General features: G+C 58.2%; 1 protein-coding gene across 7 annotated transcripts in view; it reads left to right on the top strand.

The window, feature by feature from the left end:
• The window catches only part of ATP11A (ATPase phospholipid transporting 11A), a 121257-nt gene that overhangs the window by 29642 nt on the left and 69417 nt on the right, over positions 1-22198 (top strand). The window lies entirely within an intron of this gene.

Raw genomic sequence — 22198 nt, 5'->3', positions numbered from 1 at the left:
GAGGGCGGTGACTTGAACACTTCACCAAGGACTTGAGCCTCTTGTCCCAGCGACTGTTCTGGGTCCAGAGTGGGGGAGAAGGTGGAGAGGACGCCTTCCCCGAAAACTCGCTCCCCGCTGTCCAGGAATAGGGGCGCACAGCCCGACCCTGACAGCAAGCTGGGACACTCCTTCCTGATGGGGACGGTGTCGCAGTCGAGGGGCTGTGTCTACAACATACGCCACGCCCTGTGGAGTTTGCTGTCACTGTCATGTGGGGTTGTCGGAGCTGTGCCCCGGGGCCGGGTGTAGACGCAGAGGGCACGACCTCCCACCCCGGGCGTGAGCGTGTCGGGCTTCTAGTTGGTGCGCTTGGGTAAACGACTTTAGCACTAATTTTAGGTGCCAGAGAACCAAAATTAAGGAAAGGAAAAACTAAAAATGTACTCGAATGTGTAAGAATGATGCTGATTTCAGTAATTTATGCGAAGCCCGTTACTTGCGCCAGTTATTTGAGGGCACGACAACAGCTCCCCCTTACGACCCAGCACGCTCGCTCTGTTTCATTCTGACGGCTTAGTCCACATGTGGCCACGGCCGCCCTGACCGTGGCTGTGTGGCCGCGTCTCGGGGGCCGGGGGCGTATTCTCCCCCGGAAGCCACAAAGAACTTTCTGGATTTCGACCCTTGAGAATGTTGTGGACTGGAGGCTACAGGACTGCGTTTCTCAGACTCTTCATGGCGCATATGGGGTCGGGGGGAGACTAGAAGTTTGGAAAAGGCAGCGTGCTACGCTCATCTGGTTAGATTCTGGTCGCGAGCAGCACAGTCCTTCGGGGCGCGGAGCATCCGGAGTCGCGGGCTCTCGCGGGAGGATTCAGGGGGCCAGGAGAGCACCGGCGAGGCCCTCAGCCTTCCGCCATGTGCTCCGCTGGTGAAGCACGTGCATTCTGTGGGGTGTCTGCCTCTGGGGAGCGGCTGCGGGTTTTCACTGCGGGGTGGGAGGACGTGCACTGACAGCCCAGGGCGCAGACCGGCCCAGGGAAGCCCGCTTGCAGCGGCGGCCTCCTTCCAGCCGAGGACTCGTGAAAACAAGCTTTCGCTGATTTGTTTGGTTTAAGGGGAAAATGAGTAGTTGTTTGTCTACCGTGCTCCCGGAGTTTAAAAATACAGCCTCAGTGCCCCAGATGGTTTGTTATGATTTGGGGGATTTGCCGAGGACTCCAAACAGGGGCCTGAGAGAGAAGGGGGGTCCTGTCTGCGCAGCGTTTGCTTACGATTGTCCCAATGGTGCAAATGGGTGAAGCCGGTGTGCAGGTTTAGAAACATCTCGGCTGCTGTGGACAGTGGTCATTTTCCTCACAATCTGCTGACTCTGAATCACACGTCCGAACGGGGTGAACCTTCTCTGTGCCCTCAAGGAAGTTAGTGAAGAAGTGGGAAGCGTCACTGCTTCTAACTTGATTTGGGGTGATCTGGAAGGTGTGCTTTGCTTGCTTTGACTACTGCACTTTTCTCCAAATGGTGATTTCAGGGATGGTTTTTGTTTAGTTTGTCTCCGATATAAGGACGTCTCAGTCTCCCCACTTGGAGAGCCCCGCTCGGACATTTTCCCATGTGGAGGGATGAGCGGTTTGCAGACAGCCAGCCTGCGCCCTGGGAAGGTCACTGCACTCACCTCTCAACGTGGCCCGTTTATCCGCACACTTTCCCAGTGACCTCGCTTCCTCGTCATGCCGGGCAAGGTGCCGTCGGGAGGGATATAACTGTTTCAGGAAGGAGAGCATCAGGAACCATCGTAAATTTAAATCCTGCGCGGCGGCCACAGGAATCACAAAGGCCTTGTCTTTTCTACTCGAGCGGATAGCTCTGCGCTCCCGCTGCGGACACGTCTGGTCTGGTAAATCGCCTTAAATGAATTTCACTGTATGAAATCCGCTTTAGCTCAAGGTACAGTCTCGATGAAAACTCCTTAAAATAAGCAAAACTACGTCTGAAAAAGTCACCCTACATTGCAGTATTTCAAATTAAGCGCAAGTAATATGACTTAAAGCCATCGCTGTGCTCATTCGCTGGGTGGTACAGTGGCAGGTTTAGTGGGGACGGGGTGAGGCCCGCGGGCGTTGGTTGGCTCAGCTGGGGAGGTAGCGCTCGGGGCAGAGGGAGGGCGAGCAGACGGGCTCGTCGGAAGCCCAGGGGTTCTGTGTCATGGAGTTGCAGGGGGGCTGTCGCACAACCGTGGGGCCCGGAATGAGGTCCTGGGACGCGTCAGCCGTCTGTGGGGCGGCGTGTCACTGTCTCCCCTGACCACGCAGTCCACAGCTGTGGCCGCACCTGCTGGTCCTTCGGGACTGCAGCTGCCTCGCGTGGACACGCTGGTGGTCACGGAGCAGATGTGTTGTGCTCTGTAGGTTCATTTCTTCCTCCTGAGCCAAGACTAAAGCGAGCTTCTCCGTGGCGCTGGCCGTGGCTAGCTTCTGCCACGCCGCACCGTTTCCTGAGACGGTCCCAGGACCCGGGTGAAAGTGTAAGGGCCCTGCCCCTGCAGACGAGCTCCCCTCTGCTAGACCCCGTCTTCCTTATCCAGGCATCTACCGACGCACGTTTGGGCTTCCAGATCTTGTCTCTTGTTGAGAATGCCGCTGAGAACACGGGTACAAACCTGTCTTTGAGACCCTGCTTTCGGTTCTGTCTGATGTGTACCCAGAATGGGACCACCGGATCGTATGGTGATGCTGTGTTTAGGTTTTGGGGGGCCTCCATTCCGTTTCCGTGGTGGCGGCCCCATCGTACGCCCCGCCCGCTGCACGTGGCTTCTGCGTGCCCTCACCGACCCGTGCTAGTTTCTGATTTCCGCTAGCGAGCTGCTGTGTCGCTATAGTTTTGACTTGCGTTTCCCGAGTGATTAGTGACATTGGGCATCTCTTCGTGGGCTTGTCCATCATCTGTGCGTTGTCTTCGTCGAAATGTCAAGTCCTTGGCCAGAGTTCAGTTGGGTTCTTTATTCTGTTGCCGCGTCATGCATCCTGAGTAGGACTACGAGCTGCAGGGTCAGGTCATGGTTACGTACTGTGAGACGCCAGGTGCCCAGAACGTTGAGGAGCGGGTGGGAGACGGCGGGAAGCAGGGTCACCGCTGTGTGTGGCGACCGCGAGATGTCTAGGAAACCAGTGCTCAGCTCGGAGTCAGGGCCCCGTGTGGACTTGGCGATAATTGGATCCCTGAGGGAGCAAAGGAGGTGACTCTGGACCTGGGTCCCTGATGAGGGGCCGGGCAAGACGGTGGACGTGGAGGGTGATGGTGACAGAGACACCATCGTGTAGGCCGTATGCAGCTGCAGACACCAGGAGACGCCAGTGCCGCCCCCCGGGGGCTCCGCACCCCGACTGGCAAGGATTCACTCCAGTCAGCATGTGCGCTGGTGATACCAAGACACTGCAAAGGCGAACAGTTTTTCTGGTGGCGTTTCAGAGAAACAGTGCTTTTCTTAGAGCGTGCACCATGAGAACATTTTACAGCTTCTTTGGTAGCTTTAAACAAAAAAAAAGAATGTAGGATTGTCTGCAAAAAGAAAGGATAAGCCGCATGGAAGGTTGGGGTGAATTTGTAAACCGCATCACGAAATCCCAAACCGAGGTGGGTCTTTATCACCGTGTAACTTGATCATCACATAGCGGATGTATTTGTTCTGAGAAGTTATCGTAAGCGTGAATGCAATTTCTAAATTACAGGAGTTTATGCTGCTTTTGAGGGTGATCAGCCAGCCAGCTACACACGCAGCGTAAAGAAGGTCCCAAAGCCATGTGACCAGGCAGAAGATGGCTCTCCGTTATCGTCCGGTGTGTTTGCATCATTAAAACTTGCTGCGTGTCAGCTCTGATTGCCAGGAGAGCTTCAAGATCACACTGCTGTCTTTTTAACACCTTACATTTGTTGAACGCAGCGTCATTCTCCCCCCCCCAACAATGCGCATTTGCACAGGGCCCCGGGGCTGCGTCCCCCCGGCGATGCCGCGTCCCCAGCCCCTGGAAGCTTCTGTGGCGTGCCCCGTGGGAAGCTCTCGCCGGACCTCCTCCAGCTCCTGTCCGTGTCCTCAGGCCGGCCGTATCCGCGTGGAGAGCAGGGGTGCAGTGCGCCACCCCCGCCCGGCCCCAGCTCTGTTTCCAGTGCCATGCATTTCTTTAAAAAATTAAAACTTCTAATTTTTTAAAATTAATTTAAAATTAATTAATTAAAACTTCTAATTTTGTTTGATTTTGGGGGGAGGGGTTGTAAACCATTTATTATGAGGTATGTCAGCATCTGAAAGAGGGTATGTAATGTGCATGCGGGGTTAAAGGTCAGGAACAGCTCAAATAACCCGGCTCATTAATCACCAATACCTTCCTGCTCCCCTGGTGGGGGTGGGGTGGGGGGGGCCTTTGGAACCACGTTCCTGCCCTTCTCCTACTGTAGCATTCTTTTTTTTTTTTTTTTTAAGATTTTATTTATTTATTTGTCAGAGAGAGAGAGAACACAAGCAGGGGGAGCTGCGGGCAGAGGGAGAAGCAGGCTCCCTGCCGAGTAAGGAGCCCGATGCGGGACTCGATCCCAGCACCCTGGGTTCATGACCTGAGCCCAAGGCAGATGCGCAACTGACTGAGCCACCCAGGCATCCCTGTAGCATTCTTAATACCAGTTTTTCATGCGATCTTCACCACAGAATAACTGTTTCTGAGTTCACAGTGTTCACATCAGGTATACTCAGCGTTGGTTAAAGGGTTAATAAATTTTTCATGACAAGAGTCACAGTTTGTTGAGAAAGTATGAGTTCTATAGATAAACGTGGGCGGGAGAGAGACACAGAACCAAAATGAGAAGAGGATGTACACTGAACCTGGATTCTAATCAAAGGAAGCTGGGAGGGGCCCCCCGGGTGGCTCAGTCGTTAAACTTCTGCCTTCGGCTCAGGTCATGCTCCCAGGGTCCTGGAATCGAGCCCCGCATCGGGCTCCCTGCTCGGCGGGAAGCCTGCTTCTCCCTCTCCCTCTCTCCCTGCTTGTGTTCCCTCTCTCACTGTGTCTCTCTCTGTCAAATAAATAAAATATTTAAAAAATAATAATAAAAGAAAAGAAAAGAAAATTTTATTGAGGCACCTGGGTGGCTTAGTCGTTAAGTGTCTGCCTTCAGCTCACGTCATGAGACTAGGGTCCTGGGATCGAGTCCCGCATCGGGCTCCCTGCTCGGCGGGAAGCCTGCTTCTCCCCCTCCCTCTCCCCCTGCTTGTGTTCCCTCTCTCACTGTGTCTCCCTCTGTCAAATAAATAAAGTCTTAAAAAAAAAAAAAGAGCTGGGAAACAGGCCCCTGGAAGGGTGGACATTTAGTGAGGTGGGACCCAGGAGAAGAGGACCCTCCATCCCCTCCCTGTGCGGGGACGAGGAAGCAGGGCCAGCGGCCGGCCTGTGAGCTTCTCGGCACCGCAGTCTGCTTTGCTGATTGTTTCGTGGACTGGGTTTCCTGAGGGGAGAAGGCCGAGGCCTGCTTTCAGCATGGGGCAGGGAGGGGTGGACGCCGCCACTGGGGAGCCGAGGCCAACCTCTGCTAGCACATTTGTGCAGCTCTACTCCCTTTGCCTCAGCCGACGGAGTGATCATTACTACTTTCCATCCTGTCCAGTGAGCACGTAGAGAGCGATTCCTCTGTGCCCGTGTCCCTGACGGCTCCGTGAGCGGGCAGCACCGAGGGGAGGCCACTGGCGGTTCAGGGAGGAGGGGCTGCAGGGTCCTCCCCTCCTGCTGGGATGGGTGGTTTCCTGTGTATTTACATCTGCGCGCACACACATCCCTAAATATGAGGCCACACTGTACGTGCCCGTGGCCCCAGGGTGCCCATGTCTTTAAGGGCCCCTTCCCTTTCCGAGTTCTGCACCTGCTCACGTCCTGGGAAATCTGGGCCGTGTTGCTTCTCGACGGCATTTTCCTCTGAACCTTGTGTCTAATCCTGTCCCCAAAGGTCAGCCTCCTTTCGAGGGTTCATGTTCACGGTATGGGTGACAGGTGGGGGGTAGCAAGGCTGCACACCCACCAAGGCGTCAGGTGCGCGGCTCCGGGAAGGGGGCTTTGGCTGGCTGTCCATCCAGCGCTCCCCACAGCCGGTGTGGTGGAAGGCCATTCGTTAGGTTCTGGATTGATGTGCGGGGGCGGCGTAGACGCTGTTGGTTTTCTGTGTTTGTGTAAGAGCCGGTGCCCCGTGTGCTGGTCTTTCCCCGAACAGGGCACCATCGAGAAAAAGTCTGGGGAAGTCTGCACGTGGAGAGGACGCATCACGCCAAGGCTGTTCTGCGCTCATGGTTCTGTTCACTCGACAGGCACTCCGGAGCGCCCGCTGGGTCTGCCCCGTGTGGCCGGCGCGTCCTCCCTGCTCGGCGGTCAGGCGGGCAGGGAGCAAGCCAGGGACCACGGCGGCCACGTCCACGGGCTGAGCGCTGGGCGGGCAGCCCGTGCACACAGCGCAGGCGGAAGGAGGAGGAAGTGGGCGCTCAGAGCCGAGCAGTGAGGAGGCGCCGGCCTGCAGCTTGCGGGCCGGGCACCCGCTATGGCAAGGCCCCGCGTGGCGGCACCGCGCTGCTGCTGAAGGGTCTGCGAGTTCGGGGAAGCAGGAAGCGGGGAGCGGAAGTGGGAAGCAGGAAGCGGAAGCTGCAAGCAGGAAGCGGGAGCTGGAAGCAGGAAGCGGGGGAAGACGGGCCCCGCCGCGGAGCCTGCGTGTGGGAGGCGGCCTCCCCCCACGCCCCTCCCTCCCCGCAGCGGCCTCTGCAGCCGTGAACACCTCTGCGTCACGGGTCCTGGGTCTATGTGAGGAGATTAATGAGGAAATGTAGGCAGAGATGTTCCTACCATACAAACTTAATTGCCTTCTAAGTGGAAAAAACACGCGTTTCTACCAAACAGAATTGCTGAGTGTACTTAATAGCCCGGAAGAACAGAGTGCCAACCACTGACCGTCCACCCCATGGACCGCAGCGCGTCCTTGCTGTGCTGACCTTGCAGAGGAGGAGGTGTCGTGCTCGCCAGGGTGACATCAGGAATGCCCGGGACCGGCCGGGGTCCGCCGCTTCCTCGGGAGCTGACCAGGAGGCCTGAGCAAGCGTGTGTGCCCCCCACACACTGGTGCATCTGCATTTGGGTGGATGAGCCACCAGCGACGGGCTGGGTTCCCCTCCAGGTGGCATCAGGACGCGGGACCCACGTGGTAGGAGTGGGAAGGGTCTTCGGGGCCCGGACCGTCGGAGGAGGACAGCCTGGTCAGAACTGGTGATTTAACACCATCAGCACTTTATCCTCACAGCTAACACTCTTTGCAGGCGCGTGTTCAGAGGAAGGCGGTGAGCACCGCGGTGAGCCCGCGGCAGGAGCGCGGACGGCGCCTACAGCCCGACCAGCTTTGTGCAGTGGGGAGTGGTGGGCGGTGTGGATGGCAGTGGGCAAGCCCTTACTCTCTGAGTGACAACCTGGAGACTGGATGATGAGCAGAGGCACCGGGGACCATAATCAGCAAACGGAACTGCCACGGATCACGCGTGGATCTGGAGGAAGGATGCTTTAGAGTGAAGGACTCACTCGTTCCTGTGCTGAAATGTGAACCACATTCTGAAACACAAGTGGGAGTAGGATTATTTTACCAGATGAACAGGTAGATCCAGGGTCTGTCATCAGACAGGTTTCATAAACTTGCATAGTTTGCCCCCCAGGGGACATGTGGCCTTCAGGTTGTCAGAGTCGGGGGATCTCCTGGCGTCCGGTGGGTGGAGGCCAGGCCCCACTAACGTCCCGCTGTGCCCAGGACGACCCCCGGCAGAGCCTTCCCAGCCAAAGTGTCTCTCGTGCTGAGGCCACAGCGTCTGCTCGAACATGATGGTCTCAGTAGGAAAACAGCTTAGATTTTGAAGTCGTTTTTGATAAGAGTGAGGACCCCAGACAGGCGGCCATACAAACTGCCCCACATGGGAGCTCAAGAGGACAGAAATCTGCCCTTTCTGAGTCTGGAGGCCAGGTGTCCGAAACCACAGGGTGGGCAGGGCCCTCTGAGCTGGGCGTGCGGGGGCGGCAGCAGCGTGGGGGTCCTGAGCCATCGCGTGTAGGGCCCACCCCACGCCAGCGTGACCCGCTCTGAACTAATAATTATTCATGACCTGTGACAATCCTAGGAAAGTAAAACCTCACTGCCCATAATAAAGTTTTTTTTAAGTTTTTCCAACCATTTAAAAATGTGAAAATCAGGGGCGCCCGGGTGGCTCAGTCGGTTAAGCATCTGCCTTCGGCTCAGGTCATGATCCCAGGGCCCTGGGATTGAGCCCTGCATCGGGCTCCCTGCTTGGCGGGAGGCCTGCTTCTCCCTCTCCCTCTGCACCCCTGCTTAACGTGTTTCCTCTCTCTCTGTGTCTCTCTCTGTCAAATAAATAAATAAAATCTTTAAACAAAAAATGTGAAAATCATTCTTTGTCCATGGGCAGCACAGAAAACGGCAGGCCCGGCTCTCCAGCCCCCGCTTCCTGGTGGGGCCGCTGTGGACCCTACAGACTCCACCCTGGTTTTGAGTGGTTTCCTCTCAACGCACAGGGGACGGGTTTCTCCTTTCATCCACGTCCTGGTGGACGCCGTGCACGTTGCAGCTCCCGGCATGGCCCATGCGGGCTCTTGTCTGCGGGAGGAACAAGACGTCCCTGACCTTCAGGATTGTGGCAGAGACTGGAATTTGAAGTTCCCGCGACCAGGTGCTCAACAGGGCAGCTGTTACTGTGCTAGATTTTGGGCCGTGTTCTTAGAGCTCTGCCGAGAAGGGCGTATTGTCCACATGCGGGGTTGCCGTGGGCGCCAGGGCAGCGCCCCGCCCTCCCGTCGTTCGTGGGGCGACTTGATGGGGACAAAGGTCGCTGGCTGTCTCCTGGCCTGTTTCTCAGCTCCCTGGTCGGCGGGTGAGACGGTGTCTCCCGGGGCTGTCGTGAGGTTCAGACCCGCACGTGAACACGGGTAATGCCTGTCAAACAGGCCGGAAGCACTTTGTGAAGGCGTGGCTCGCTCGTTATCGACGCTGCGGCGGTACCCCTCGTGCAGGTCTAGAGTTCACACCGCGTCAGACCCCCATGGTCTCAGACGGCCCGTCCCCACCGTGGCCCGGAGGCGGCAGGTGGCACCAGGCGTCCACCACGTGCCACCAGCTCGCCTGGCGTCTTGCCGAATCGGCGTACCTGTGCTGTGTGGCTTCTTTCAGGGATTAAAGTACAGGCCGCACCTCCTGCCTGTGTGTCGTCCCAGAGGCTGCCTTGGTCATTCACCGCGTCCCCGGACGGCTTCCCGCCGCCGAGCAGCGCAAACTTCTTGGAGACCCGTCTTCGCTTGTAATCAAAACAATACTCACATCCTGACGACGTTCGCTCATGCTCACCAGAAAACCAGACCCAAAACACAAGTTAAGTACAACTGTTAACCTGTAAAACATTGAATTGTAGGCAGGACCTCAGATTTCGCTTTTCCGTACAAACGGGCGTCTGACCAAAGCACAATGAAGATTGTGAAGTGGATCCTTCAGACGCGGCCACGGCCCCGCACGGGCCCCAGGGCAGCACTCCGGCTCCGGCACGAGCGTGGCGGCCGGGGCTTCCGGCAAGTCCCATGCGGTGGCCCACGCTCCATCATGACAGTGCTCACGTGGGGGCTATGGCGGCAGGCAGGGGATGTGGCCGGTCACACTCTCCCGTTGGAAGGGTCAGGAAACGGGTCTCCCCACACTGGCCAGGCGGCTCTGACCAGTCTTCCCCGGAGTCCCTAGTGCCCCACGTGGTGTTTTGGGGCCACTCTGTCAGATCCTGCTGAGCCCTGTGGCCCTTAGCGTGTGGCCCTCAGCAGCCGGCCCTGCGGACGTGGCCTCGTGTGCAGGACGGCTCAGAGGGCGCGCTGCACTGATCGTGCCAACACCCTGTTCCTTCCTCTGAGGATCCATGACGGAGCTGACGCCCTAACTGCGTACCCGTCAGTGACCTTTCATCAGTGAGCTGTTACCCGCTGTCTGTTATCTTGGCTGAGTCACAGTCACCCCAACCGCAAAACCTCTGGCGATTCTCAGTGTCTGGGTCAGCAGTCCAAGTGCCGGTGGCGCCTCCTGGGCCCAACGGGCAGAGCCCCTCCCCGCTCCCTGTCACGGCCGTGGCTCGGGCCACGTGGGCCTCCCCCCAGGCAGCAGCCCCTGCGGAGCGAAGAGGGACACAGAGGAGACCGGGCACCCCAGGCAGAGCTTCCGTTGCCGTGTCACTGAGTCTCAGAACTCACAGGTTTTGTGTCTGCGTGTTTCTCTTCTTTTGGGCGTGTTCCTGGCTGTGGAACCGCTGGGTCATGTGGTAACTTTTATGGGTTTTGTTTTGTGTTTAACTTTTTAAGCAACTACCAAACTGTTGTCCAAAGCGGCTGCACCGTTTCACACTCCCAGAGTAAGGCAATGTTAACTCTCCCACATCCTCGCCGATCTGGGGGTAGCCGTCCTGGGGGGTGGGCACCTCACCCAGGGTCAGCCACTCCTGATGACCGAGCCACGACCTGCGGTAAACTGATAACAGAAAGGTATTAAAACTGCTGGAATTAGAATTTTAATGTGTGTGAATTATAACTGCTTTGAGAAACATCATCGTTAGTGGGTATAATCACCCGGAAAGCACGGAGTTTTATACAAGACGTGGGATTACACTGTGGTCTCTGGGACACAGCCCAGGACGCGAGGGTGGAGAAGGTGGAGAGGTTTCTCCAGAAGGCGCAACCCCAGGTGGGTAGTGGGGTGCATCCACTTCTCGTCCCGGTGGGCAGCACTTGGCTATGACCCTGCCAGGGAAGGGAGCCCCTCACCCAGCCCCCGGGGGCAGCCGCCCTGTCCCCGCCCCACCCCCCCAGCTACCTGACCCCGCTGAGTCCTCTCCGCGTTGGTGCTGGGATCGAAAGTCGGGTCTGTCTCGCTCCAGCAGAGTTTCTCAACTGGGAGTGATTTTGTCTCGACCTCCCCCGCCCCCAGGAACCTCGGAACATCTGGAGACCTTTTCAGTCGTCACCATGAGGAGGGGGTGCTGTTGGCATCGTGTGGGCAGAGGGTGGGGCGCACAGGGCCAGCTGCCCACATATCAGCAGGGCCCAGGCGGGCGGACCTGCTCTGCAGGCGCTCCTGCTCTGGGTGCTCCTCCCCCGCGGGTGTGCGGACGCCGTCCCCCCGGTTCAGGAGCACAGACGTGACCCCGTTTACGTTAGCAGGTCACTGCACTTAAAACCCGTAAAACTTCCCTGTCCCCACGGGCGGCTCAGCCAACTGACGTTCACCCTGACGTCAGAGTTGGAGCCCGACTTCTCTCTCCTTCGTCTGCTGTGTTACAGATGCTCCGAGAGCGTCTGGAAGGGCCTTGGAGCCTGTCTTGGAAGCTTTTGTTTTATTTTGTTTTATTTCATTTTTTTATAAAGACAGTTCCTTTTACTGCTGTTTTGCCAGAGTGACGTCAAGTCTGAAATGGCAAATTCTTACTCGAGTAGCGGTGTGTTTGTTTCTGTATTAGAGAGAGAGCGAGCGGACCATCCTGTCGTGTCTGCCCCGCGTCCACGTGCCCCCGTGGCGGCTGCAGCTTGGCAGCCTTCGGGGACGACTGGTCGGAAGCTCTGTCGACGACAGCGTGCTGCCCAGGCCGGATTCGCAGGAATGTCTGTGACCAGAGCAGGAGCCGCCGTGTTTCTCAGCCACGTCCCCGGGCGTGTAGCACGTGGGGAACACAAGTCACGTATTTGCTGTCAGGACCTAGAACTCACGGGAGTCGTGTCACAGGAGGGCCGCTCGGTCCGAGGTTCCATGCTCCCGTCCCTCCTCAGGCAGGATGGAGGCCCCCGCGCACCCGCGGGACCACCTGGTGCTGCTGCAGCTTTTGGTGACTTAAGGGGAAAAGCTCCTTCAGGTAGAAACCTTTACTGCTGGTGACCAAGTTCTCATTTCAGTGTTGCTTTTTACGAGGATTCTGTCCTAACTTCAACATACCTGCCTAGTTTTTTCCTGGCCGGTCCAGGCCGACATTAAGTCCACGTTCAAAGCCGGCGTGGTTCCTCCCCGTCCAGAGACGTGAGGTCCCCGGCTGGTTAGGACGGTTAGGATGGCAGCGTTCACAGCAGCTGATATTTATTGGTCTGATATGAATTTGACAGAATCAAGCTGGGATGGAAAATGCAGTGGCCTGGGAGGGATGAGAGTTACTTTTTTACGTAGTAAATGTTTCGTGTGTTCATTGCACGGGTGTTTTTCGTAGTTACGGTGCTGTGGTGGTCACACCTTCACATCAGATGTCCTGGCTTGTGCTGGTGGTGGTTTTCAAAAGGCCTCGAAGCTCCTGCGCTCAGCCAGGCTCCGAGCAGCAGGGTGGGAGCCTGTTTTCCTGCATCCCCGTGGCTGCCCTGGGACAGCAGCCCCGCCGAGCGACACACCTGCCACTTCCCTCGCTTGCCTGCCTGGCCCTCCCTGAGTTTCTGACCCTGATAGAAGATAGAACCAACATTCAATATGATCCCTGTTACTGTGGAGTTTGGATCTTATCAAGATCCTGAAAACTAACACCTCTGAGGGTTTTTTATCCTCCTCTAATTATTCATGCGTCCACAGCATGAGTCCCTGGAATCTTACCTCCGCGCTCCTGGTCCTGACCAGCTGGAACAGCACACCGGGCCCTTCGCCTTGGTTCAGCTGGGGTGGGGGGTCGTGCACAGGGAGCCAGACCCCCGGGTTTTACCCTGGACCTGCCCTGTCTGGCAAAGCTACTTTGTCTTGCTGGGGCTTTCTATTCCTTCATCTGTCTGATTGGGTAACGGGGTTGCCACCTCCTTGGATTAATCAGCCATCAAATTCCATGGCTCCACGTAGGCGCTGAACATATCCTTTAAAAATATCGAGGTATAAGAAATGTTTTCAGGACGATTGGTAAATTGCTCCGTTTCCTATTAAACTGCTACCCTGGGGCTCCTGGGGGGCTCAGTCGGTGAAGCGTCTGCCTTCAGCTCAGGTTGTGACCCCGGGGTCCTGGGATCGAGCCCCATGTTGGGGGGGGGTCCCTGCTCAGCGGGGAGCCTGCTTCTCCCTCTGCTTCTCCCCTCCCCCGTTCATGCACTTGTGTGCTCTCTCTCTCTAATACATAAATAAAACCAAAAAAAAAGATAAGCATAGACATTAAGTGTGCGGAAAACGTGTTGTCTTTCCCGTGACTGTTTCTGGCTTCGTAAATCCCGGCAGAAGCGGTGGGGTTTTTCTCTCGCTGCTGTCAAGCTGGAGGCCAGGCCCGAGGTCAGGGGCTGTGACCCGACGGCCGTGAGGGCTTGGCATGGTCTTCGCGGGAGCGCGCTGCTCCATCCGTCACAAACTGCTCTGCCCTCGAGTCAGCAAAACTGCCCAAGAGGCCAGGGCTCGAGTCTCCAGCGGGGGTTCAGAGCGCGTGCAATAAAAACTCCCTGATGTTGGGTGCCTGGGTGGCTCAGTTGGTTGAGCGACTGCCTTCGGCTCAGGTCATGATCCTGGAGTCCCGGGATCAAGTCCCGCATCGGGCTCCCTGCTCAGCAGGGAGTCTGCTTCTCCCTCTCCCACTCCCCCCTCTTGTGCTCGCTCGCTCTCACTCTCTCTCCCTCAAATAAATAAATAAAATCTTTAAAAAAAAAAAAAAAACTCCCTGATGTTGTTAGGTGAGGGGAAGGGAAAGCCCCCGATGGGGTCCGGGGGTGTGACGGCCGCAGAGTGTCCCGGGGCGTCCCCGAGCGGCTAGTCCCATCTCACTCCCCGCCCACCAGCTGTTGTCACTCGACAGCGACCCTCACACCCACTTATGCTCAGATGGCAGAGTCTATGGAATGATTTGATCCAGGATCATAAAGTTCAAAACATCAGAAACAAAAAGTATTTACGAATGCTCCCGGTGTCACCGGATTTGCACGCTGGGAGGAAGCTGATGGGTGTGTTCATCCAGGACGGAACGTGACTTCTTGCCCAGAGCCCCGTCCCCGGAGGCTGAGCTCTTGGGATGTCACGGTGTTCGTCCACGTGAGGGTTCCCGCTGCACCCGACTCGGCTCCCCTTGCAGCCAATCTGCCAGGCTCGGAGCGGAGGGGCGGGGTCCTAGCGGGAGAGTGGCCAGGGGCGCAGGGCCCTCCTCACTGGCGGGAGCCGTGTGTGTACAGACGGAGAAACCCGCCTTGAAAGTCTCTTCAGATGCGGGAGCAGCGTCCCCAGACCTGGGTGTGAGCCCGTCTTCACCATTGACTCCTGCCGTCTTCCTAGATCACGGCCCACCTCTGGGCTGCGCGGGGTGTGGGCACAGACCGCTCCCTGTTGCCTCCTGTTTCTAGAGAACTGGGATGTAAAACCCGTTCTTCGTGACGGCCATTTCTGATTTTTCGTGACTTACCACGTCTGTTACAACAAACCCCAGGTATATTTAAAAGCATCAGCTGTTCCATAAATCGTAGGGAGATTTTACTTTATGTTCTTGGGAACTTCACCAGCACCTGTTACCACTTTGGACAGTCACACCGACGGTAGTAACGTACGGAAGGCAGGTGTGTCCATGCGTGGTTGTGCCGGAGTCCGGGGGTATCCGTGCATTCCTGGGAAGCCCCACCACGGGCTTCCGTGCCGGCTGACGTGCAGTGTGGGTCCTCCCATCTTCCTTTAGGAACAGCTTCGTGGCGGCGTGTTCCTCGTGGACTGCGTAGCGAGGGGGACATTAGGATGTGTTTGTCAGCAGAAGGGAGCCAGGGTCTGACTCTCCCGCCACCAGCAGACCCCAGACGGGTCGCCTGGAGCAGCTCATTGACTTGGCTGTTGGCTGATAACCCACCACAGGGACAGGCATGGACTGCGCCCCCTGAAGATGCCCCTGGAAGCCGTGTGACACCTTGGCCCCCCCAGGCCGTGTGACTTCAGTGTCTTTAACTGGGGCGAGCTCCGTGTTCTCCTTGACATCCGTGTCCATCTGTTTGGTGGTGGGGGCAGACACAGGACGGAATATGAAAAGTGTATGTTCGCATCAGAAGGCCGGCTGGTGTGACCGATGCTTTGCTTCCCAGGAGCATTTTTCATTCGGTGTCTTTACCACCTGCTGTTGGTCCTGGAAGAGCAGTAATTCGGTCCCACCTTCCTTAGGCCAACCTGCATCATCAGGGTCAACGACACCATTCGTGATGGTTTGTGGCCACTGCCGCGGCGGGTTAGGGCCTCTGGGCTGAGCGTGGTTCCATCTTGGATCCGACGTGGGTGCGGCGTGGGAGCATGGGGTCCCCGGTGGGATCCGCGGGACCTGGCCTCTTACAGCCAGGACTGTGGTTGGGAGGCTGCCGGGGCGTGTGGGCAGGGGCCTGTGGGCTCTGCAGTGGAGTCTGGCTGCAGGGACGGCATCATGGAGACCCACAAAAGGTGCACGGCCATGAGCACGCACCACCTGGCTCTTGGTGCACCGAGAGCAGAGCTGGGCTGCAGACGGCCTGGCTGGTGGGGGAGGGGTCGGATCAGTGCACCCCCTCCCCTCCCCAGCCTTCCGCAGCCAACCCCGCCCTGGTCCCTTACCTGTCTCCCCCGCCGCCCCTGCAGCGTGCAGCCCCTCGCCTTGCAGAAAATGCAGCCTCGCTGAACGCTGGAGCTGTGGGTGGGTGGGCAGATGCACGGGCCCCTGGGGAGCCCCCAGCCCCACGGCTGCACTCCGAGAACAGCCCTGGCTGTGTGGTGGTCTCCATCCATCTCTGACAACCCTATAGACCACGGAGGGCCTCGTTTTACCCAGCAGCCTCCTCCTTGGTCTGAAGCAGGCTCGCCCCCCCTTCCCCTCCCTCCCCAGCTGAGAGTCTTATTGTGAGGATGCTCGGGAACCCTTGCGTCCCTTCTGCTGCTGGGGGCCCCACCAGGGCTGCGGACCGGGAGCAGGGTAGCCCACTGCCCCATGGCCTTTCAGGAAGACGTTCCCCCCCCCCCCCCCCAGCTGTCTCCAGGGATGCCCCGTGGCCAGCCTGGGGTCTGTCAGAGCTTGACGCCAGGAGCCCTCCTCCTGATTGTGCTCTGCCTGCTTCTCATCTGGGGCTGGTGGGGGGCCTGGACGGCTGCCCTCCAGGATCACCATACGGGTCAGATTGTCGCTGCGTACCACCGGCGAGAAGGAGCTCCCGGCCCTGCCATCACCTGGTACCCGGGGCCTGTCCGTGATAGTGCTCACCTCCCACAGAGGCCCGGACACGATGGACGCACCCTCCTTCTGTCGGCTTCTGGAAGCTTCTCTCACCCTCTGGCCTCTGCTGCAGAGCCCGGGGGCTGCCCTCTGGCCTCTCCTCTTGGTCCGGCTCGCCCAACCCCGGCCCGGGCCTGCGTCCAACCACTGCGCCTCTGGAGTGTCTGTGACACGGTGGATTGGGAAACGGCCCAAAGAAGGAAGAAGAAAGTACCGACACTCCCTGAGTGAACCTGAGTCAGACGAAACAGTTACGTGTCCCTGCGGAGAACAGGGCAGCTCTCGCGATGAGTCACCAGCTCTTAAAATGAAGGACCACTGATGTTGGGCCGCTGTCGGGAAGTGAGGGGACGTGTTGGGCAACGGTCAGTCACCCCAGGGGCCCGCGCCTCAGTCCAGCCAGGGCCTGACCTCTCACCCCCACCCCGGGCTTGTGGAGGACGGCGCCCTCCCTGGCGGGCGAGCTGCCCCCTTCCTTCCAATGAGGGGCTTGTGTGCGCCCCCAGCAGCCTCCCTCCAGGTGACGGGGCGGCACCCGGCGTCTCCTGGGGGGTACGGAGGTGCCACGTGTCGCATCTGAAAACCACAAAGACACACGCGAAGTGAATTCCGAGAGTACGTTTATTTCGCGCGATACGTCCAAAATGGTATTAACGTGAAGTCAACATGAAGATTGTTAGGATCTTGCAGGTTCTTGGTTTCCTGCTGAGTCTTCAGATGCAGTGTGAGCCTCGGATTCGGCACCTCTCCCTGGAGTGGCCACAGCTTGGGGTCAGGAGCCTCGTGCGGTGAGAGGCGACCCTGTGCCGGTCCCCGGCACGTCCCTCCTGGCCGCACCCGCCACGTCCCTCCTGGCCGCACCCGCCACGTCCCTCCTGGCCGCACCCGCCACGAACCTAAGTGGGTTCCCTGACTTCCCCTGACCTCTGGGCTTGGATTGCTATACTGCGGTTATTTTCCCCAAAACTATACTTTGGGGCTCCAGAGACTCCCACCAGACTCCGCCTGCGTGCAGCCGGGGGGCGGGGGGGCTGCTGCGCCCGGATTCCCACAGGCAGTGCTGTATTTCCACACCCAGTCCTGCACGTGCCTTCAGCACATGTGCACTCAGTGTTCAGAAAATCCGTCTACACTGCAGCGGAAGGCATAGGATTTCAGCCGCTTTAAAAGCCCACGTGTATCCCAACATGTTCTTGTTTGTGAATTCGGTACATTTGCTTCGTTTTCTGGCTAATTCGTCTCTAGAAGGAGAGAATCCATAGTGGGACGTGAATACAGAAATAGTGTGGTTTTCACGCCGGCCTCCCGGGGGGCGGTTTTTACAGCGCTCTGTGAAGAAGCAGGGGTTGGCACTTGACTGCTCCCCACTGTCCTCAGTGGGGGTTTTGCTCTCACCCTGCCTGTGTCCTCAGCTGCTGGGTGCGGTGTCCCCTTCTGCTGCCCTTGGCATGTCCCGGTGCACGTGCTCTGGAGCTCTGTGTCTACCACTCTGAACCGTCCGAGTCAGGCGAGGCCAGGGCAGGCTGAAAGTCATTTGTGGTTAGAATTTTTATTTCGATTCTGGACTCAGTAAATTTCAGCTTAGGTCAGCTGACGTTTAACAGTTTCCAGATGGTCAGTGTTTTCAGAGGGTGTGGAGTATCCCTGGTGCTTTTGTGATCCAAGTGGTTTTGTGTTTAGAAATGTGTTCCTAGCGGGAAAATGCCCCACAGTTGCCTGGGAAGGAGAACTGGCTGACGATGGGAGGAGGTGGTGCTGACAGAGACTCTGGGGCCCGGGTCTGCTAGGAGCAGAGGGAGCCACGCGCCGCGAGCCACGAGGCCCAGGCCCTGCCCCCGCTGCCGAGCGGCTGGTGGTTCGCGGCGGGGAAGGTTGATGTTGCTGACGCAGCTGGAGGCTGATTTTGATTACCGTGCCCCGGCGAGGCCTGCAGAGGCGGGGTGGAAACCGGGGGGCGCGGGCTGGGGGCTGGGGGGCAGGCGCCAAGCGTGCGCCGTCTCCGTCGGGGCGCTGGAACCCTTGCGGAGAATGAGCCAGAGAGGGCCTATTTTTAGAAACACCTAAGCTCTGTATTAGCTTCTTACCCATCAAACAGGAAACGGTGCGTTTGAAAGCTATAAGCAGCCTCGAGAACCATGACTGCTTTGTCATTGGATCCTGGTAACGCGAACGGTGGTTGTCGGGAGGACCACCGAAGAGACTGCGCTCGGGTTACACGCTTCTGTTCCAGCCCCACCGTGTAATTCGGCTAATCGGTTTGGCTTGTTTTAGCGGACATTCGAAACTCCCATTAGGTGACAACACAGGCTGAAATCGATTTCCGGCAGATGCTTGACAGTCTGTTGTGTCCTGTGCGCTCTCCGACCGTGGCATCGGGACCCACCCGCATCCTATCGGAGCTCCGGCCGCGCTGGCGAAGGCCCGAGTGCTGCCGTGAGCGGCCATTCGGCCACGTTCTGATGGAATTCTGAATTCGGAGGCCTCTTGTCGTCCCTGGGGTGGCGGGGCGGGGGTCGTCTGCCTTCTGGGAGGGGCAGCCGCTGCAGCCACAGTCCTGCCCCGAGCTGAGTGGTCCCGCGTGGTCTGTGCCCAGAGTGTGAGCGGACGGTGCCTGTGCTCGGCAGTCCGCCCCGTTTCACTTGGGCAGCAAGTTCCAAGTTCCTCAGCTGCCAGGCATGCTCTTTTGGAAACACCCTGAATTCGGGTTTATCTGTTAGAAAATGCATCTTATTAGAAATGAAACCTTGAGAACATTATCTGGTTTCCCCAAACTGGAGTGAATCTGGTAGAATCCACGTCTGCCGTGAGAGGGAAGTGGGGGCGACCCCAGCAGGGGTGAGCACGCCCGTGACCCTGCGGATTTGGGGGGAGAGCTAACCGGCAGCATTATTGGGATATAGTTCACATGTCCCAAAATCCAGCTCTTTAAAGTGGTTTTTAGTACATTAACCAAGTTACGGGACCACCACCACAGTGTAGTTTGACAACACTTTCATCATCCAGTTCCCATTAGCACCCACTCCCCCGCCAGCCCCCGGTCGCCTCGCATCTGCCCTCTGTCTGTGGACTTGCCTTCCGGGCCTGCCGTGTAGACGGAGTCACGGCGTCCGGGTGTGGCGTCTGTCGCGTGCGGCCAGGGTATGGTTTCATCTCTCTGATGACTGTTGTGCATCTTCCCCTGTGCTGCTGGCCATTTGTAGATCTTTGGGGAAATGTCTATTCAAATCCTTGTACTAGTCTTTTTATGACTGAGTTTGGTCTTTCGTGTGCCCCAGGTGCAAATCTGCTATTAGCTACGGTTCGTGAGCGTTTTTGTCGGGGAGCCACGGGGACCTTTCAGGTACCCTTAGGCTTGTTGACCTGTATTCACCTGTGCTCGTGGTCCCCGAGGAACACGGAAATCTGTGGGGCGCTCCGGGTCATCGCCCACCAGATCCCTGTGTCCCGAGTGGGTGTCGGACGGTTTCTCACGGTCTCCAGGCGATGAGGCACGGGCTGCTCGCTCCCCGCTTCCGTGCGCTCTGGAACAGGCCCTCGGCGCGAGGGCATTGTGACCACGGCTCTGTCATTTCCGTGCTACTCAGGCTGAGGGTGTATAGACGGAGCTCTGCACTTGGAACTTCGCACACGGCGCGGGCTCTGTGGTGCCTTCAGACTCCCACCGGAGCCTTTGTTTCCGGAGCCGTGCGGGGTCCCCTGGCTCCAAGCCCAGCACGTTCTGGCTGCGCTTCCCCTCCCTTCTGAGCAGACAAGCCGGGTGCCCTCGCGGCTTCGTGGGGTTAGCTCTGTGCAGGCCTGCTGGTCACCGCAGGTCCTAGGCCAAGCCTGGGAAGACAGCACGGGGGGTGGGCTTGGCCTTCCATGCACTAAGGTCTGGGGGGGCTCATCACATTTGGCCCCTGTGCGTAAGTCTGTCGTCCACACCTGCACAGCCCTCTGGGTGACCCAGGGCCTGTGTTAGGAGCACACGCAGGTTCCAGAGTCCCCACCACCTTCACCACGCTCTGCCCTGCTGTCCGGGGGCGAGGGAGAGATTTCACAGCTCTGGGTGAAGCGGGGACCCAAGGGGAGGCGGGTACCACAGCCACACGGTGTGTGTTCCAAAGTCAGCAGAGGCTTGGGGTGGCTGGTGCGTGCGTGAGGGGTCTGCAGCCCGCTCATCCCCCCCAGTCTGTGGCAGCCCAGTGCAGCCTCTGCGGGCCACCCCACCCCCTCCCAGGTCAGCCCCTCCGTCTCTATCCCCAAAGAGAGGTGCCCGGGCAAAGGGAAAGAGCCCGTTCCCTCCGCTGCTGGTGGCGAAGCGTTTCCCTCCTTCCGCGAAGCACCTGGCGGCGAGGGAGTGTGGCCCTCCCCTCTGAAGGGCGCTCGCTCTCCGGGCCCAGCCTGCCATCCCTTCCTCTGCATCCGTCCAGTCCAGCGGGACAGGAATGGCCGTGAGGTTTCTCCTGGTGTGGGGACACTGCGGTGAAGAGAGACAGGCGGGTAGGTATATTTATTTTGACACTTTGTAGATTTAAAATTAATCGCTGAAACAACTCTGCATTTATAATTCGGACATGTGACCTGCTGTTTTGCTCGGCAGCAGGACGTAAATACCCTTGAAATACTGTGATTTGTAAGGAGTGTTAATCATGTCTCTTGGGAAGATGTAACTGATTTACCGCATTGCAAGTTAGGCGGGTGGAAACGAGGAAGAGCCGACTCTGAGAGGCAGCGCTCGTGGGCCGTAGATTGGCACTGCCCCGTGGGGTCGTATTTGAGGTGTTACATGATCACGTGGAAACCGCGCGTGTCCGCTAGACAGTGTGGAGGGTGTGAGTTGGCCTTGATAACGTTCATTCCGACTCTGCCTCCCTAGGGACGGGGGACCCCCTCCGGGGCAGCAGGCGCCTCCGCCTGCCTAGTGGGGCCGAAAGCCAGTGGCTGGAGAAAGGTTTTCAGGATTTTCATTTTTGTATTAAAAGTTATGTTTTTATGTTTCTTTCTTTTCCTGGTTTCTTTATCATGTATTCTTTTTCAACGTAAGTTTGCAAATCTGCGGGCATGAGAAGCCCCCTGGCTGTGTACGGAGAAATAAAGGGATATCAGGGGCACCCAGAGATTGACGTATGAAGCTCTTACGAGGCAGTTTAGTCAGCACCCCCGAAATGGGAAGGCCAGCAGGAAGGGGCGTGGGGCGGTGGGGGAGGGCTCGCACGGCTCGGGTGTGGCCTGGCCCTCGTGGCGCCGGGTTCCTGTAGGGCCGCGGGCTCCTGGGAGGGCCATGTCCCGAGTTCCTGCCAGTGAGGGGCCAGCCCGTTCTCTCCCGGGGATCTTGCATTTCCCGAGTCCCTGGTGAGCGTGTCCGGAAACACGGGTGGAGTTAGGAGACCAGGTTGGTCTCCGCCCTCAGTCTGCACGGCCGTCTCGCAAAGCCAGGCCCTAACAGGAGGCCCGGAGGCGGCGTTGGCTGAGGGAATGTGCATGCGTGTGCTGGGGGCACACCTGGACGCTCCTTACCCCAAGAAGGTGGGGATGGGCAAACCAGTGGTGCGTGAGCAAAAAAACAAAACGAGCTCATGTGAGGCTCTCCTGAGCTCAGCCAGCAGAGATGCTGTCGCTCACGTTACCCCATCCACGTGGCTTCAGGAGTGCGGGCTCCCCGACCCATAGCGAGAGCGGGGCAGAAGACCCCGGACTCCCGCATGGCTGCCTGCGTCATTTCGTGCTCTGTTCATCGTCGACAGCTGTGGCTGCGGGCTGTCCTCAGGCTCCGAGGAGCTGCATGAGGCTTGTGTTCAGTGACAACCGAGCCCGAGCTTTGGTCTGACCCACCCTTTTCCTGTCCTGTCACACTGACCCCCTTTTCTCACCGCTTCCCGTAGCCCAGCAGGCTTGAGCTAGGCCACCGGCCTGGGTGGGGGGGACAGGACCCTGAGCGAGCTGGACCGCCGGCCTGGGTGTGGGGGGGACAGGACCCTGAGTGAGCTGGGCCGCCAG

The sequence above is a fragment of the Phoca vitulina genome, unplaced genomic scaffold (assembly GCF_004348235.1).
Source record: "Phoca vitulina isolate PV1807 unplaced genomic scaffold, GSC_HSeal_1.0 scaffold5, whole genome shotgun sequence".
Classification (NCBI taxonomy): domain Eukaryota; kingdom Metazoa; phylum Chordata; class Mammalia; order Carnivora; family Phocidae; genus Phoca; species Phoca vitulina.
The sequence above is the reverse complement of the archived record's forward strand: the minus strand, read 5'-3'. Positions and strand labels throughout refer to the sequence as shown.